At 41.4% G+C, this 15219-nt stretch overlaps 1 protein-coding gene across 1 annotated transcript in view; it reads right to left on the reverse strand.

Moving 5' to 3' along the window:
- sema4c (sema domain, immunoglobulin domain (Ig), transmembrane domain (TM) and short cytoplasmic domain, (semaphorin) 4C) overlaps positions 1–14676 on the reverse strand; it is a 120467-nt gene extending 105791 nt beyond the window's left edge. The window contains exon 1 of the mRNA XM_036598422.1: positions 14452–14676. The gene's annotated coding sequence lies outside the window, so the exon portion shown is untranslated. The remainder of the gene's footprint in view (positions 1–14451) is intronic.
- Positions 14677–15219: the final 543 nt, after the last annotated feature.

The following is a 15219-nucleotide window of genomic DNA, read 5'->3' on the forward strand; positions in this document are numbered from 1 at the left end:
CCTCTCCATCCATATGCAGAAAACACTCCAAACACACCGCTCCATACGCAACACGACACAACACACACTCAGACACGCACTAAGCAGTCCATCTACTCAATAACACACACACACAAACGCCTCGAGGACGCAGCGCTGACCAAGTGACCAGCACCACCGTGCTGTATAATACAAACACAAATGAGAAGAGCGTTTTCATTACTGAATAGCTGCCTGATCTGAACCAGTCAATATCAAAATCAGATGATTTTTGCTCCAAGCGCCCCGTCAGCAATCGCCAAATTATTATCTCAGCTTTGGCTGATCTGTGTTGCAGTTTTATGAGGGAAATAATGTAAATCGCTGTTGTCAGAACAAAATCTCAAATCTTCAAAATGACAACTTTACAGGAGAAGCACAAAACATACTTTACTTTCAATGTAAGTCAATGGAACCGGACCTTTTTCCAAGTCATTTTGGAGCATTTCTGTTGGTCCGTTAATCATGAAATTTACACATAATGTAAAGAACAACATGCATTCTCAAATTATGCCAAAAACTAAAAAACGACAAAAATGGAGATACGAGGTTTTGTTCGGACAACAGTGAAATGCTGCAGTTAAACCAAAATATCGTATCACAATTACACATGGCTATGCGCTAAATAGCCAGTTAGGGGTGGACAATATGAAAAAATAGTATATCATGATACTTGGTACATGTTACATATTGCGTTACTTTCACAAATACGTTAGAAGGGTCACAATTAAAAACAAAACTACAAATACAATGATTATTAACATTCCACACACAGTGCTGCACTAAATCCATTTAAACAGGCCTAATTATGCTCTTTGTAATCAAATCTATGCAAATCAATGAGTTGGTCAGTGTTCTTTCAGTACTGACTGTCTGATATGCTCAGAAAAGCAGGTATCATGATATAAATTTTCACAATGACCATCAAATATCATATTGCCCACCTCTATAGCCAAGCACACCTTATTTTCCATGTAGCATTTTACGTGATTGACGTTATTTAAATGGTTTGGCCCGTTGAATAGCGAATGTTATTTACACTAGAAGTTTAGCTAATAGAAAGTGCTGGAAATGTGATATTGTGTTTCCTGCATTCATTTAGCCCACCAGTGTGAGCTTCAGGTATTTAAACAAATGGTTAATAAATACTGGACCAAAAAGTGGCTGAAAAGAAAGCAGAATGAAGTTCAGTGTCAGCCGATACTGAGAACAAGACTGTTTTTGATTTCTTATCTTTAAGAATAAATACAGATCAGTTTAAGGAGGTTAAACTGATCTTAAATTAAATTAATTAACTGAAATAATCTTATTTTTACCACCAGTCTGGATCTGCAAGAGGTTCAGGACACTTCTTAGTTCTGAAAACGTCTGAATTAGTGTTTAAAGGGGTCGTATAACAGAGAAGCTAATGTCCTTGCTTGAGTTTGATGTATGTAAACATCATTAAAGTTTAAACACAGCCCGTATATGGAAACTACACTGTATGTACTTTTCTTCTGAAATTAAGGGTATTAATAGGGAGTTGGCTGCAGTAACAGCCTCTACTCATCTGGCTTTGCACTATAAGTTGGATCATTGCTGTGAGGATTTGTTTGCATTCAGACACAAGAGCATGAGACGTGAAATGCTCCCTTCTAGAGAAACTCAACGTCAAAACTGCTCACAGTGGTGGTGATAGGAACCAGACGTCCACCTCTAAAAGCTCCCTCACAGAAAGTTGTTACATGGTTATGAAATGGTCATGAATTCACTGTTTTAAGACATTTCTGAGAAGGTTTTTGGTCTAAAAAGCATTTTTCAAATCTGATCATGGTGGAGAGGTGCATGCAGGGAGTGGTAAGGCAAAATATTCCCCAAATAAAAACTTATTTTCCGATTTTCCACTTTAGTACCATCGTCAACATTCCATATACAAACTCGTGTAGGTTCGCTGGTGGTTTTGCACGGTAAATAAAATGACTATTTTTGTATTGTAGACGTCTCGACTCCTGGCTCCTATTAGCACCACTGTGGAGAAACCCGAGTCAGGAGTCGATAAGCTTCTCTAGAATGAAGCATTTCACAACAAACCACTCTGAATCACTTGTTTACATCTCATCGTAAAATGGCGAAAAATAGGTGGAATTTCCCGTTCAAATAAAATAAAACTTGAACATGAGCCCTTCAACAAACTCAGAAGCAAGCAGGACTATTTTGGAGCTTCTTTCTGCAGAGCCTGCATGGAAACGCTTCAGCCTGTCACCAGAAACAAGGCTGATAAGCTGAAGAATCCTCAAACACTTCTCCCTGGAGATTATTTCGAGAGTGCGGCCCGGTTAATACCGCGTCAAACGGGCTCTAATTCTGCTGAAGTCCTCGTGCTGAATGGTTTTGGAATTGGCACGTTGGAGCAATTATCTACAGGGAGCGATACGGCGGCGATATTGTGCTGTGGAGTACGAGGCAGAGAGCCACTACTATAAATTGCAGCTCTATCAGCTCGCTGATAATAAATCGGAGCGCTCCGAATGCGCGGGGGGGCTTTAGGTGTGTGTGTGTGAGAGAGTTAGCGACAGGCAATCTTGTCACACTTTCACAGTTGTGTGTTGATGTGCCTCTCCACCTCTGGCCCACAGCTGTGCACACATACAGAGGCACAGAGACAGGGAGAGACATTGCACCCTCATTCTGCCACATGTGCTCCGGCGGGGGAGGGGTAAAGAGTCCAGCCTCAAACGCTCCCCCCATCTCTTATCTAAACATCGGCCAGGCTCCATCTCCATTTCTCCTGCTGATAGCAGCCCTGATCCAGCTACACAGTCCGCCTTTCCCATCGTAGTGCTGGACGATATATCATCTGTATCGGTATATTGTGATATTGACATATCGCGATTCTGCCACACAGTTAGTGATACATTTGATAAATAATTAGCATTACACCCATGATATAAAACCCATAACGTTGTTTTTATTATTCTCTGTTGTGCACTGGTTCTTCAAGGGTTCTTTAGTAAAGGGAAGGGTTCTATTTAGATCCATGACTTCTATACAGAACCATTTTCAAGCTTAAATGGCTCTTTGGATGGTGAAATCGTTTGTCAGATTGATGGAGAATGTCTTGTATAAAGTTCTACATAGAAAATGGTTTAATATACACACAAAAATATGGTTCTTCAAAGGTTCTTTAGTAAAGAAAAGGCTTCTATTTAGATCCATGACTTCTATTTAGAACAATCTGCCACCTCAAATGGCTCTTTGGACGGCGAAACAGTTCTTGAGATTGATGGAGAACGTATTGTATATAGTTCTATATAGAAAATGGTTTTATTTAGACTCTTAAAAACATGGTTCTTCAAGGGTTCTTTAGTAAAGAGAAGGGTTCTATCTAGATCCATGAGCTATACAAAGAACCATTTGTGAGCTTGAATGGCTCTTTGGATGGTGAAATCGTTCTTGAGATTGATGGAGAACATTTTGTATATAGTTCCACATAGAAAATGGTTTTATATGCACATTTTAAGATGGCTCTTTAAGTGTTCTTTAGTAAAGGGAAGGGTTCTATTTAGTTCAATGAGTTCTATACAGAACCATCTGCAAGCTTAAATGGCTTTTTGGGTGGCAAAATGGTTCTTGAGATTAATGGAGAATGTTTTGTATATAGTTCTACCTAGATAATGGTTTTATTTAGACACTTAAAAATACGTTCTTCAAGGGTTCTTTAGTAAAGGGAATGGTTCTATCTAGATCCATGACTTCTATATAGATCCATCTGCAAGCTTAAATGGCTCTTTGCATGGTAAAACGGTTCTTGAGATTGATGGAGAATGTATTGTATATAGTTCTATATAGAAAATGGTTTTATTTTGACACTTAAAGACGGTTCTTCAAAGGTTCTTTAGTAAAGAGAAGGGTTCTATTTAGATCCATGACCATCTGCAAGCTCAAATGGCTCTTTGGATGGCTAAACGGTTCTTCAGATTGATAGAGAATGTTTTTTTATATAGTTCTATATTGAAAAAGGTCCTATATACACACTTAAAGATGGTTCTTCAAGGGTTCTTTAGTACATGGAAGGGTTCTATTTAGATCCATGACTTCTATACAGAACAATTTTCAAGCTTAAATGGCTGTTTGGATGGTGAAATCGTTTGTCAGATTGATGGAGAATGTTTTGTATATAGTTCTACGTAGAAAATGTTTTTATATACACACTTAAAGATGGTTCTTCAAGTGTTCTTTAGCAAAGAAAATGGTTCTATATAAAACCATGAACTGTCAAAGAACCCCTTACATGATTAGAGGGTTCTTGCCATCGTGAAAAGGTTCTTCAGGTTGATGGAGAATGTTCTGTATATAGTTTCATATAGAAAATGGTTTTATTTAGACACTTAAAAAAGATGGTTCTTTAAGTGTTCTTTAGCACAGTTCTCATCTATAGCAGAACTGTTTTTGGTGCTATAAAGAACTACTGCACATGTAATTATGTCAATTCGACTGGGTCAAAACCAATACAGCACTGTAATCAATGAAACTGTTTACACCAGACGCGAGTGGCAGAGCTCCGTTAGTGACATCACACTGCATCGCGCTGATGATCCACTGTAAATACTGCAGTTAAGCCAGACGCTTTTCATCCAAACACACTTAAACTAGCCAGAAACAGAAAAACGAATCATCTGCCACGTCCTCTAATGTTTATAAGGACGTTGCCAGCTTGCTGGACGCTTCAGTTGGTAGTAGCATGTTTATTATCTGCTGTGAGGCTGATGTTGCTTGTAAACGTGTTACGTGCCTGTACACTGCGAAACACTCGAGGTCAGGCTATACGGTGAGATATGAGCGCCGGTGTGCTGATCTGCAGTTTTCCAAAGGAGGATGATTTCTGTCGGTACGGCGTTCCCTCGCATCGAACGGAGCCCTGCCTGCCTGTCTGATTCTCCGACTCTTGGCTTCATCTCTGCTGACCGTTACAGAAACTCCAAACAGGTCCAGCTATGACACAGCGGCTTTTCTACGCTCTACAGTCCACCCCCACTGTACTCTCTCAGTGTGCTGAGCTGATAGAAGATTATTACTCTCATTAAAGAGAGAGAGAGAGACAGAGAGAGAGAGACAGAGGGAGATGAGGGGGTGAGGGGAAAAGACGCAGACGAATCAGGAGTGTCGGCCAGAAAACTCAGAAAAGGGTAGCAAGAAGGAAAGAAACAGACTTAAAGAGAAAAGAGAGAAATAGACAGAATGAAAGAGACAGAAGGAAAAGAGCTAGAGGACTGTGAAAGTGTGAAAAACAGATAAGAGTGTTTGAAAGAAAGAAAGAAAGAAAGAAAGAAAGAAAGAAAGAAAGAAAGAAAGAAAGAAACAGGGAGAGGAAAAGGGTGTGAGAGAGCAAGAGACAGAGAAAAAGAGAGAGAGAGGGAGGGGGGAGAGAGAAGTATAGGGAGAGCAGGAGAGCCAGGACACAGGGGGAGAGAAAGAGAAAGAGAGAGAGAGAGAGAGAGAGAGAGAGAGAGAGAGAGAGAGAGACAGAGAGAGTGAGAAAGAGAGAGGGAGAGAGAGAGAGAGAGAGAAAGAGAGAGAAAGAGAGAGAAAGAGGAAAAGAGCGGAAGATACAGTGAGAGAGAGAGATAGACAGAGAGAGAGAAAGAGAGCAAGCGAGAGATACAGGGAGTGAGAGAGAAAGAGAGAGAGAGAGAGACAGACAGAGAGAAAGACAGAGAGAAAGAGAGAGAGAAAGAGAGGGAAAGAGAGAGAGAGAGAGAGAGACAGAGAGAGGGGGAGAGAGAGAGAGAGGGAGAGAGAGAGAGAGAGAGAGAGCGAGAGACAGAGAGAAAGAGAGGGGGGGGGGAGAGAGAGAGAGAGAGAGAGGGGGAGACAGAGAGAGAGAGAGAGAGAGAGAGAGGGGGAGACAGAGAGAGAGAGAGATTGCGTGTGTCTGATGCAGTTGGATCGGTGCCAATGCTGTTAGCAGACAGAAGGTCAGCGTGAGCTGAGTGAGGAGTTCCGTATGAATACACCACTGATTATCATCATCATCATCATCATCATCATCATCAGCTCAACTTAACACACTCCAATTAACTCTCTCTTCACGTCTCACACACCCAACCATCAGCGCTCGCAGGTAGGCGGACGCTGGGGACGCGGCCGCTCGCAAACCCTCTCGAATCCAACAGAGAGAAATGGAGCGGAACACACTGTCACTGACAATCTCTGAAACAGTAACCTTACAGGAGAACTTTAAAACCTTTTAATGCATGTTGTTAGGTCACAAACACTTCAAAAATCATTAATAAGCAGTTATAACACATTAATAAAAAGGGCAAAAGTGAGCTGTTATATCTGATGAATATGAATGTGTGATGAAGCTGACAGGTTTAATGCTGACTGATGAAAAAGACACATTAACATCAGTAAAGATCAAAATTTGAAGTTTAACAGTATAAATGAGCGAACGTTCACTATTAACCAAACAACAGGTCACTGTGACCCTTTTAATTTTTGTATTGTAAGGTCTTTATGACCTAATTAATAACCATTAATACACTGATTAATGAAGCTTTATAAAGGCAGTCTTATTTTAAAGTGGTACCAAAAAACGTTTTTAACTTTAATGCACATTAATGTAACCGGGTGTTATTTTGGAGCAGTTCTGTCAGTACAGTCATCAAGAAAATCTCACATAACGTGTAAAACGTGTAAACAGAGCAACAGGAAAGACAGCTCCAACCACACAATCTGATCGGCTGAAAAGTGTTCCACTCATTTTTATATCTGATAACGGTGTTTTTTCACACTGACTTAGCAATAACAATGGTTGCTTCAGACTAGAGCCCAATCCCACTTTTTTAGCCCTACCTCTTGTTTTCGAGTGTCATCTTGCCCCTTGGAACTGAGTTAAAGGGGTAGTGGCTGAAATCTTCCCCTATGAAATGGGACCCTCAAATAAAAAGAGCATCACTTCATTAACAGCTACTAGCGCTGCTCTGTAGGCGACCCTGCCAGTCTGCAGTGACAGCAGAGGAGGACACTTATAATTATTTATTATCACTCACCTCTAATCTTCACTGATGTGAAGCTGAAGTCAGCTATTCACCAGTTTCTCGTTCGAATCTTCCTGTTCCACCATAAATGCAGCAGCTGTTGCATTTTGCCGCTTCAGGTGTCAGAACTGCTGGACTATTTAAGGTGGAACAGGAAATTTATCTAGTTAGCTACCGAGAAATTTGCATACTATTAGCCATTTTTTATGGCTGTTATGCAGAAAAGGACCATAATACATCAAAATGACATTAAACTAAGACAATAAGATGGTTATCATAATTTTTAACAGAGAAAATTCTCACATCTGTGGGTTTCTTTGGTCTCTTGTTCAGCCGTCTCGCCAGACACTCTGTTCGGAGTCTCTGAAAAACCTCCGTTTGGAGGGCCATGTAGCCCTAACACTTCGTCCTACCCCTCTATCTCAACAAAAATCTGGACACCCTACCTCCAGACATGAACGCGCAAAGTGGAGGGGAAAGGGCTAAGTGGTAGGGCCAAAGGGTGAAATGGTTTTGGGCACAAATATATCATGATACTTCAAGAAATATATCATGCGATATGTCACGATATTTAGGTTTTCTGAAGTTTAATAAGTTGGAACAGATAAAAAACAGAACCAGTGATGCCACATTTGAAAAAATAATACCAAAACGAATTATTTTTATTTAAAAGTTTATTTACTGTGCTGCATTAAATACAATGAAACACGACAGTTGGTCAGTGCTCTGTAAGTATATCCACAATATGCTCAGAAAAGCACACTGTGACATTATTTATCATTAATGACAATGATAATGTTATTACGCAGAACTAAGGGAGGCATTAATATGACATGGAGGGGTAAGATAGATCTCTTAACATCAGCACACTGCAGAACAGATCTGGCAGAGGTAAAGAGAACGAGAAATGTGGCTAATGAAGGAGAGGAGAGAAAAAAGGACTAATGAGGGCTGAAGCTGGGAAAGTCCAATCAGAAAAATGGCCATTAAATTTACATAAAATGTAAATTTGTCCTTGGCACAGGCACACAAACAACAAACACACAATATCTGAATATTGAGATAAATGAAGCGCATTACCGAATAACAGATCGGCAGCAGTGGGCTAGCTACAGGCATGCTAACTCGATCCAGCAGCCGAGCGCAAAATAATCCCACACCAGATGATGAGGGAACACACACACACACACACACACACACACACACACACACAGAAAGGTGTTATGTAATGCACAGCATCAGAGCCACCAGGTGATTTATATCCATTCACGGGCATTAGCCACAGGCACTCAGACGGTGAGGTTAGCGGCACGCTAACTGTTGCGCCGACGCAGCTTTCCACACACAGACAACGCTAATCACAATGAAAACTGAGAGAGGAACATCTGTTCTGGCGTGGCGAGACTTTAATTCAATAACTCGCTCATATCAGCCGTTCACACACCATCACACATCGGATGGATTAGTCGTCAAAGATCAGTCTGATAGAAAAAGAGAGCCGTCACATGGAGTCCCCACGTTTTCCCCCCTCACTTTTCCTTTTTTAAACTTTAGAGGCACGTTTGCGTTGGGTACCCACATTATCCATACATGTGAGGTTACAGCGTAAAACGTGACGGTTTATACGCATATGGTGCCGTTCGAGTTGCCAGTATTCGAATACTGAAACTAGAGCCGAGCGAAAATGCAATCTCGTAATACACAATACCACAGAATGTATTGTTTCTGACATCTGATAAGATGGAACACACAATGCAGTGCACCATTTAGCAATTAAAACAATCAGTCCAATTATCTGTATTCAACAATTTACATGCCATGCAACATTAAATCCAATTAAACAAGCTCTTTTTGATCACATAGGCAGCTGGGAAGTGTTCAAGTACTGACGACATCCATGATGGACTCAGCAAAGCGTACTGTCAAATATTGTGATGTAGTTTATCACAGTTATGATAAACATGTCAAATTGCCCATCTCTAACCGAAGCCAGTGTTCAGGTACTTGTTTCATTTCATCATACAAACATAGAGAAAACATAGAGACTGATGATTTAGTCAAAGGTTGATTGTTGGGGAGCTTTTAGAGGGTCCACTGATGGAAAGACAACCTATATATAGTATGTATATATATTCCATTTTTACATTATATTTCAAAATGTACCAGATTTGTCACGAGTATTACTAAGCAGGAGTCTTTGTGGGTAAAATGCTGGTCATATATTGGCTGTTGTGCAAAAACACGTGTTATGATATGATGCCATAGGCTATGTTGGCTTGTGTTTGGCCTGAGTTTACAGTTTATCCAGAGGGAGGAATCTAATGTTGAAAACTTAGAACAGAGAGATTTTATCAGATAATTCACATTTATTTTGAGGAAATAATAGAGTCTTTTAACTCTTTACTCTCTTAAATCCAAAACAGGTGTCTAAACTTGAGGCCATTGCCAAGGAAACATGGTTACAGAAGTGACCAGATAGCATAATCAGCTCTGGTGTAGCTTTTTCGCTAATTAGGCTAACTAAATTACTTGAGCTATAGTGTTAGCTAGGCCCAAACACAATGAAATTATAGTTCCATGTTTAAAAAGACAACAAGTCCTCATCATTAAGCAGGGCTTTACCAGTAGCTCTGTTAGCTTAGCTCATCTGAAGATGCAGCCTCGTTACTCAGCACGAAAAGCTACCAACTTCCATCTGCTATTTTTAAAAAATAAAAAATGTTTTTCACTTAAAAAGATAAGCCTACAGTCCTATATTCATGAACCCTTATGGCTACTCGAATATCAAAACTGGTCTAAGTGCACGTCCTTAATTGAAACGTTAGCACTCGAAGGTCCATTCTGACCCCCTAACTCTTAAAGGCCTTACCTTCATAAACTGTAAGCTTATCATTTAGTTATTAATCTTAAAACTACTTTATAACTACTATATGTTATATGGCCAAAAGTTTGTGGACACCTGCTCTTTCAGTATTTCTTCTGAAATCAATGGTATAAATGGGGAGTTTGCTGCAGCGACAGCCTCTACTCTTCTGGGAAGGGCTTACTAGATGCTGGAACATTGCTGTGAGGATTTGATTGAGTAATAGTGAGGTCAGGTACTGATGTTGGAAGGTCAGTTCTGGATCACTTCAACTCATCCCAAAGATACTGGATGGAGCTCCATCACTTTAGAGAATGCGGTTGCTCCACAGACCAAAGCTGGGGGGGGCTTTGCACCCTTTTAGCCCATGCTTGCCATTGAGCATGGATACCTCAGGCTTATGTGCAGCTGCTGCAGCGTGTCCCATTCTGTTGGTCAATGCTTTTCTATGGAGGTTAGAAAAGCTGAGTGTGCCTGTATCAGCTGAATTCACTAATTAGAAGACAGAACCAGAAACAATTTGGTAACTACTATGAATCTAATATGTAAGCAATGTAGTTATGTTGATGTGCTTTGGCCCTTATAGTTTGTGTGGCATTTTTATTGGGCAATGGTAACATCATCTACATGACACAAGTACATACGAGCACAGATTTAAACACCGGCACCCGACGGTCGTAAAAGAAAAACAACCGAAATACAACAGCAATGAAGCAAGGGCTAATTTGTATGGCTGGCCGATGCACAGTCGAATTCAAACTCCAGCTCTTTAGTTTTGGTCGTTTAGTGGGTGAAACGCCGTCTGTAATTCTGCCTTTAATTCTACGACTCTTTTTTTGAAACCGTCTGGTGCAAAAGGTCCGGCCTTGGAGTCGGTCAGGAAAACTAAACACTGGGTATTCCGGGACAAATGCGAATGCTAATTTATCCGTCCCTTGTCATTTTAAATTTATCCTGCCAGGGCCACTGTGAATGCGCGTGTGAGCGCTTGATGGTGTGGGCCGAGGAAGGATGTGAGTCCATTGTGCTCGGACAATGAGGAGATCAACCCTGTAGGAGCCAAATTTGACTCTCAATGGAAGGCCGAACATCTGGGCTTGAAAAGGGGCAGAGTGTGAGCCCCTGCGTCCTGTTAACTGTATTTAAAGTGACAGTTTGGCAGAAAAACTCGAATTTACACAGTTTAAAAATTGCTCATCTGGACTGTGACATGCTGTTATGTATGAAACAGACAAATCCAGGCTGCTACTTCTGTTTTTAGCTGCGTGATGTTCTTTTTGTTTCACTTTTTATAGAAAACAGTGTCATAGTGTGTCAGAAACCACATAAGCAAGTCTATTAGAGATTACTAGACAACTCCACACAGTTTGAGGCCAGCATGTGATGATTTAGGCATGTATAGCACGATGGTAATTCATAGTTTTCCATTAGCCTTGTAGCTCCAGTGCAAAACCACAGTAGCAAGTATGTCTCAGTTACATTTCTGGAAAATGGTACATTTGATTTTAGCCTAACCAAAGCTTTAACCCTTTACTACTCTGACACTGGAGAACCTATTTTTCTGGCATGTTCCTCAGATACACTCTTTTCTGGACCATACTTTAACCACCAGCCGGTCCCTGACCCACTCAGGTCAATTAAATCGCAGTAAGTGATTTTATTAGCCTCTATAATACAACACAGTGCCAACCTCTGAACCTCTTTACCACAATACAACCATGACTGTTCATCTTGACTGTTATTCTTCTTTTCAGACCTTCCTTTTATGCCCAGTACTATTCTCTAGTTTCCACTTCACAGTGTCCACTCTCTGACCTGGATCTTTATGGCTACAGTATTATTTCACTCATTCAATTGTAGACCCAACGTATCAATGACTGCCCATTCTTTTTCTCTCCTTTGTATCCGAGATGAAAACGTTCTCTTTCTCTCTAGACTAGTTTTCCCCTCGTATGCCCATAAAAAGCAGTCCTTCAAGGGTTACAGCTCAAAGAACCACATGAATGCATGGTTAAATGGTCTTTCTTTATGACAGAAAACAAGTATCTGGTTCTCTAAAAACCTTTTAAAAATGGTTCTATAACACTAAGAAGAGATGTTACAAGTCATAGAACCTTTTTAGGTACTATATAGAACCATTTCTGCTCAGAGTGCACACTCTAAAAACTAAAGCTACCAATGGAGCAGTGAAGAAGGAGGAACTGAGGAACCTTTCGATGGATGGTTCTGAAGTGAGACATCAGAATATGAAGAACCTTTTTAGAAGATTAAGAAACTCCATTATATGGAAAGGTTTTATATTAATTGAAGGTTTTTTCTAGAATCCTAAGCCAAGAACTGTTCAGAAACCTGCATTTTTAAGAAAGTAGTGTCCACTGTACGGCTTGCTTCTCAACGACTGGCCATTCACGTTTGTAGTGACCCATTTATGTTTACTCGTTTGAGGTTCTACCAGGTTTGGGTTGCATTTGTTCTCTTGTTTTCCATTTATTTGACATTGATATCACTTTTATTTGAGATGACATAATGGAACGTCTTCTTTTCCAGTACTGATATTGAAACATTGAGCATCGGCCAAGACAGATACCATAATTTTTTGGCGTAAAAACTTCTGTTTTTCTTAAACTGAGATCTGAAAGTAGGCAATCACACTCAAACTACTCTGATTCATTCGTTTTTCCACTCCACATTTTCTGCTGGTACCTGGTATCAGATCAGCACATCTCTAGTTGTCTTCTAATCCTTCTATTAAACTGAAAACCTTCCTTTCTCTCTTTAGACTAGTATTTTCTCTCTATTTTCCACCTCATTGTCCACAACATGGCTCATTTCCCTTTGATTGGTCATTACTGTTCAGTGTGACCCATTAATATTTATTTGTTTTAGGCTCTCCTGCTTTTTGGTTTGCATTTATTTCCTTCTTAGTGTTGTTTCTCCAGATGGAACAATACCACTTTTTCTTTTCCAGCACAGCTATTGAAAGCTTGAGCATCGGCCGATACGGATACAACGTGTTTTGCGGTAAAAACTTCACTCAAATGGACTATTCTTTTCTTCCCTCTGCATTTTCTGCTGATAGCTGGTATCGGATCACTGCATCTGTAGTTGAAAACCTTCCCTTTCTCTTTAGACTAGTATTACTCTGTATTCTCCACCTCACTGTCCACAGTATTTCCCTATGACTGGTCATTACTGTTTGGTGTAACCTGTTAATATTTATTTGTTTGAGGCTCTCCTGCATTTTGCTTTGCGTCTATTTTGCATTTATTGCCTTATTAGTGTTGTTTCTCACTGTTGTCTCTGTGGTTTACTGTTGCGCTCTTGTCAATGCTATGTAAAGCAGCTTGAAAAAACACAGTTGTATTATTAGTAGCGCTATTAAAGTGAATTTGGGCTGATAAGGCACTGGATTGCAGTGCACTTGGTCCGTCGCCACAGCTCTGCTTCTCGTCAGCCCTGTCCGTTAAGCGGCAGCACTGACAGAGTGGAACATGACGTTTTCTTGCAGTCTCATGTCCGGTACCAGTGTGAATCAATGCTCTATATTACCAACAATACATTGTTCTTGGCTACAACAACACTTTTGTCTGAGGATGCACACCCCCCCCCCAAGTGTGTTGTGTGGGAGCGCACTCACATATACTCTCTCTCTCTCTCTCTCTCTCTTTTCCCTAAACCCCTGTTTTATGAACCATCCTGGCCAAACCCCTTAGAAAACACAGTGTCCAGTCCAGTCCAGTCCAGAGAAGCGCCAACATTGATCACCATAATAATCCGCCTGCAGCTGCCACTTATTTCATTACAGTCCAAAGAAAGCAAGAAAACAAAGTACTTTTTTTCCTCCCTTTGGATCCCTGATGAGTCGCATCTCCACAAGCAGCAGCTGCTGACCACCAAGTCAACCACCGGACCCAAAAAGCCCAACCATATTGCATGGATTTTCTCTGAAGGCAACACAAATCATACCACTTTCAGAGGCAGAAACAGTCAAAACTGCTGTCATTTCCATTAGGTTCCCTTATTCTGCACCAGTGCACCACTCTGTACAGCTGCCAGGTGCAGTTTCTTTGGAAAAATGGAAACATTTCTCGCTGTTTTTGGTGAAAATCAGAGAAGTTGTGGCTCTATTTTCCCCCTTTCACAACTCACAGCACTCCTGCGAGAGCTGCGAGAGCATCGCAGTGCCTGCGTGCTGCATTTCTCTGCCTTTTTTACGCAGGCTGTGCAGATTTGCTTTGCGTCCAGCACTTTGTTGCTGAAGAAGCGAGTGAAGAACTCGCTCACTTTCATCAGGAACGGAGGAAAATCAAAGGATAAACGGAAAAAAAATAATAAACCAAACTCGGACCCAAACAGTCAAGGCAACAGTTGGAGAGCCCGAGTGGCTGAGTTAATGACAGGATCAGATATCAAACCCTGCCCTACTCCATCCACTGCCTCCTCTGAGAGTGAAATAAAGGCAGAAATGAGAAGGCTTTATGTGATGAGGAGGAAGATTTGCTTGCATTTATGATGTGTGAAATGCGGTCTGATACATGTTGGCTAACTTACCCTGACGCAGGCACCGCTCCTCCACGCCAAACAGCCTTTATTTCGTCCGCAACAAAACACTGGGCTGAAAACGACAGAGTTTCTTCCCGCTGACCGCCGCTGTTACTGCGCTCTTCGGCCGGATTTCTGTGTTTATTCCCGCATCGCAGCGAACGAAGGGACGCTTCAGCTGCTGCCTGTGCTCCTCCGCACGCTCTGCGCTCCAAACGGCGAGAAAAAAAACGGAGAGACGCGATGGTGTCAGTTTACACAGCACAACTCTCTCTCTCTCTCTCTCTCTCGCTCCACCCGCACCCCACAAGCCCCGCCCCCTGCGCTAGGATTGGCCAGTAGTACGTTCGCAAAAACAGCGCAGTTCTAAAGCGCTAAAGCCCCGCCCTCCTGCGCTGCGGTTGGCCAGTGGTTATTCTCACAAACAGTGCTGTTTTAAAACGCCTAAGCCCTGCCCTGCCCTGCTGATTGGCCAGTTGTTCGTACTCACAAACTGGACCATAACACTTCCCTGCGCTGCAAATGGCCAGAGAGGGGTATTTCACAAAGGGTTTCCCGGTTAGCCAAATGACTTAATCCCAAAGATGAGGACTGGCCAACGGGCACCTCCCTCAGCTCTTTTCCTCTTGGGCAGGCTAAACATTGGACTGAGTTTTCCAGCTAAACTGAGAAATCCTGTTTTGTGAAAACCCCCAGTAGCACAACCATAATTATAAACAGTGCCTTTTGAACACTGAAGCTCCGCCCCATGCAATAGGACTGACCAGTAGTTCATCT

This window comes from Colossoma macropomum, unplaced genomic scaffold, assembly GCF_904425465.1.
Source record: "Colossoma macropomum unplaced genomic scaffold, Colossoma_macropomum, whole genome shotgun sequence".
Taxonomy (NCBI): domain Eukaryota; kingdom Metazoa; phylum Chordata; class Actinopteri; order Characiformes; family Serrasalmidae; genus Colossoma; species Colossoma macropomum.